This window comes from Pinus tabuliformis, chromosome 8, assembly GCF_031772625.1.
Source record: "Pinus tabuliformis cultivar Carrire ecotype Pingquan chromosome 8, CPIR1, whole genome shotgun sequence".
Taxonomy (NCBI): Eukaryota; Viridiplantae; Streptophyta; class Pinopsida; order Pinales; family Pinaceae; genus Pinus; species Pinus tabuliformis.
Genome location: NC_142294.1, coordinates 1,400,805,455 through 1,400,810,189, shown reverse-complemented (window position 1 = coordinate 1,400,810,189; position 4,735 = coordinate 1,400,805,455). Strand labels below are relative to the sequence as shown.

The following is a 4,735-nucleotide window of genomic DNA, read 5'->3' as shown; positions in this document are numbered from 1 at the left end:
TATAGTACAATTATAGTACAACGTGCGGAATTGGAATCATAATCTTTCAATCTTGCAGGAACTGAAAATCACACCACTCTTTCAAAAATGAAAGCAAAAAAAAACAATCATTTTTAACCTCTCACATAGGAAAAGATATGAAAGAAAATAAAAACAAATGCTCTTAACTTCTAGGTAGAAAGCAAATAAAAACAAATGCTCTTAACTTCTAGATAGAAAGCAAATAAAAAAAATCACTCTTTACTTCTCACACAAGAAAAGATATGAAAGAAAATAAAACAATCACTATTAACCTCTCACATAGGAAAAGATATGAAAGCAATAAATCTTAATCTATGAAAAACAATAAATCTCACACATTATAGGTCGCCAATCCAAAATCATGAGAGATGGCAAGTTGAGAGGCTCCAAATGCAAGCATAACCAAATCAAGGTGAACATCGCTCATGAGCATGGTGCCAAATCCAAATTCTATATTCAAAACATGAGCATTTCCCCAAACTTACACATGCCTTTCAAAGGAGAAGGCTCTTCTATTTATACAAAAGCATAAGAAGTTACCTCATTAATGGAGGTCCATTATTCTCTCCATAGATCCCTAGAAAATATCATAGATTTGCAACTCAATAGGTAATGATGAGACACATATCATCTTTGACCTTTATCCAAATCTTCTTCCATATCTTGAAGGTATTCGAATTTGAGTATTGGATGCCACATAAGGGTGCCTTGGAAGCTTCCAAATGACCTACACATGTCATGAAACTCAAGCCACTTTTAAGTATTAGAAAGTATATGTCATTTTTCTTAGTTTTAACCATTTAATTCACTTATAATACTAGAAATCATTAAATTTTGGAAAACACAAAGGTAACCCATATAATTATGAAAATGGAAGCTAATGAAAGGTTATATGGTCATGGAGTTGTGACATGTGAGTGAAATGGTGGTGATAAAGGTGAAAGTGGATGATATTTTGAATACATTTTGGAGACTCTACATTCCCCCCAAATGACATTATTGCATGTCCTCATACAATCTACTGCATTACTTAATCATGATTTGCTTTTGAATTAGCTTGGCTTATACCATATGTCCTTAAACTTTGCATTTGATAGTATTTGACAATTTTATTTCGTTTTGCAAAGTATTCCTTGTCATACATTGAATTGCAACATGTTTGATTGGTTCTTGTGTGACAACCAAATCTTAATTGGTATTGGTTCTTATGTTTCAATACCTTGTTTCTTTTGTTGTTGCAAGATTCATTAAACATATTTAAGAATGCATCTTTAAATCAACCATATAATATGCTCATCATTTAAGCATTTATTTGCAAATCACATAACTTTTGAACCATAATGCAATTATAACAATTAGGACAAGTATGTTAGGATGAAATGGGATGAAGTGATATGGATGTGATAATAAATGGATGTCCCTTCCCCCCAACTAAAGGTGTTTACGGTTTTTTTTCAAATGAGAAAGGAAATATGGTGAAGTATTTTCCAAAAATTATAATTTTAGTATTCAAGGAATTTTATGATTAAAAGCTAGAAAAGAACATACCTTTACCTACCTAGGAAATGGACAAACTGTGCATATGTAGAGAAGTTGTAGCTGCTGCTGGATCATGGAATAGAATGGAGAATTTCATCTGCTTCTTAGTTGCATAAATGGTGGATGAGGTGGTGAAAGTGGATTCTTTATTTCTACTGCGAAATCTATTGTATCTGCTGCAAAATGCTGAAATGATATAGTCTTCACCTGCTACAAAACCCGCTGGTACAATTATAGTCATGCGAATAAATGTGTTGTTGTCGAGCATGAAGAGAAGTCATTGGATTACCAGCCATTAATGAATGTCGTTAACCAATGCGAGGCAAACTCACCATTAATGTTAAGGAGTGCCAAGGTACCTAAGTACATCTTGCTAAGTGCGAATAGATGAGTTGATGTCGAGCCACTTGCAAGATCTAACGATAAAGGGACATTGATGTATTCCCACAGTTGTCAGTGAGAGAACTTGTCATTGATGCATACAAGCCTCAAGGTACTGATAAGGACTCTAGCCTTGAACCTAGATAATGTGCTTATGTCGATAGGCCAAGACTTGTTAGAAGGGAGGCCTTAATGAATCCTCCATCATCTAACGCGAGTATGAAATGATAATTTTGGAAGGACTATGAATGAAAAATTTTGCAGTGGATCAAATTTTATTTAATGGAAAGGACACTAACAAGAGGGTAAATAGGCGAACGGAAAGAAAAAGGACAAATCAGCATGTAAGCGAGTTGAATGTCTCTATTAATGGGTTAATGAATCGAAATTATGGAAAAATTAAGTGGAAAACATGCGAATCTTTGCAAGGAAAATGATGATAACGATGCTTAGCGAAAATGCTTGGGTAGTTTGTGAGTTTGGAGAGGAAAAATGATGGCATTTATGGATGATAGAAATGGATTTAATTGATTCATGTCTCTTGAAATTGGTCGTATAAAATCAATCGTGCACAAATTGGCCTCCTTCAATTCTCTGATTGTCCTGGAACTTAACAGGTTCATGATGTGTCTTCGTTTCAAATGGTTAGTCCAATTTCAAAATCATGATGATAAATCCAATTTCTAAAAGAAAACAATTTCCTCAATAAAAAAAATTCATCAATCGATCTTGCTGATAAAGCGTCTTCATAGTTCTTCTTCTTTCCTACATCATGCTTGAAAACATCATCATTAGACAAATCCAATAAATTTTGATCTTGATTTTCTGATTAGAATGCATTGTTGACAAATAGACCATTGAGTTAAATACATAGCTGCAGAATTGTGGTTCAGCTGCAAAATTGTGCAGTTTTTGTAGCTAAAATCTTGAATAGACAGTTAAGTACACATAGCTATGCATTTTTATTATGAATAAATGACCAGTCCAATCTTCAAATTGATCAATACTTCTTCAAGAAAAATTAGCAAATAGATTTTTTTTTCTTTATTTTTTATATATATATATATATATATATATATATATATATATATATATATATATATATATATATATATATATTTCTTTCTTTCTTTCTTTCTTTCTTTCTTCGACAGGTGTGTTTGAGTGGACCATCACAACAATATTTTTCTCAATTGCTCCATATTTCGCATCAAAAAAGAATTTCGACAATTTTTCTCATGGCAATTTTCTTGAAAAATAATAAAATATACAATCTAAAAAAAATTAAAGAAATATTTGCAAAATTAAAAAAAAAAAAACAAAAAAAAAAAAAGGAAAAAAGAAGAAAAGAAAAGAAGAAGAAGAAGAAGAAAGAAAGAAAGAAAGATATACACAAGAAAAACATAACAAAAAAAATATATCTACAAACTAAAATATATATACAAACAAATTTAAAAAATAAAAAAATAAAAAAATAAAAAATCCTATAACATAAATGTACAATCTAAAACATAACATACATAACAAAAAAACATAACATTATACATTAAACATTAAAACACATCAAAAAAAATGTAACATATAACATAAATATTATATAACATTCTTAAAAAAATACAACGTAACAAAAAAATACAACACAACAATGTAATCAAAAGAAAATGAAATTGCCATGAAAACCATTTTATCGAAGTCATAGTGGAAAATTTTCACTCCTGGGTTAAAACTAACGCGGAAGTGATTGGCATAAATTCTAATAGGGTTGATAGCTTTCCAAATCTCTGGACTTTATCCTTCCTGGGATGCAAACGATTGTTTTTCCAAATGGCAGCTGAGAAACTACAACATGTCTCCCCGGAGATACCGTTACCATTATTGAGCCAACCTTGTATGTAGTCAATTTGGGCGTAGAATTTAGCATCAACTTTTTAATATTGCCAACCACCACCGTTGTATGCCTCTCAGCAAGGAAGCCTTGCTTGACCTTAACATCCACAATATCTCTGACTGCAAAGATGTTGGTTTTCCCTCTTAATCGTAGGCAATCATCAACTTTCAGGTGCCCATCCTTATCAACAAAGTCTTTGAAAACAGATTCCTGAAGCTAAGAGGAGGCAACATGGTTTCCCACAAACATGAAATGACATTCTGCAGAGATAGTCATTCCACTTGATGTGGTATATGTGTTGTTTCATTCCAAGAGGCTTTCCAAATCAATGCGTTCATTCAAGTGCACCTCAATTTTTTTGGAAACCAACCAATCCAAAGCTTTCTGTGAAGCCTTTTCTCCAAGAAAGTTTATAAGTTTGTGACCTACATGTATGATAATTACCTTCTTATTAAGGAAATCTACTTTTATTTCTGCAGGTGACTCAACAATCTTGATCCTCGCTATACTTGACAACAAAACCATGATGTTTATCCAGAGTTGAGCCACCAACATCTAAGTATCGCCAGGGCAGATCTACCTCCAGTAGATCAAAATCATATTAGGGCCGCAACTTTCTTTGTACATTTATTAAAAATCGTTTTTTCTCATGCAATTTGCCAAATAAGGCTCCAGAGAACCACAGATATCTCTCAATCAGTTACGAATTTTCTAAAATCATTCTTGGGTTTTATAACTGACCTCGTTCTAAGAAAAACCCATGTTTTATTTTTTCCAAATTCATTTTCATTTGGCCATAAATTGTATTTTAAAACTGACGTTTTTAAGTTGTTGCGCTGGACAAGAAAGGATCATGGATCGATGGATGGCTTCTTGTTTAAAGATCGCAATGAAGCATACATTTAT

General features: G+C 32.3%; 1 pseudogene; it reads right to left on the bottom strand.

The window, feature by feature from the left end:
* Positions 1-3,694: 3,694 nt before the first annotated feature.
* LOC149240790 (uncharacterized) lies at positions 3,695-4,354 on the bottom strand (annotated as a pseudogene).
* Positions 4,355-4,735: the final 381 nt, after the last annotated feature.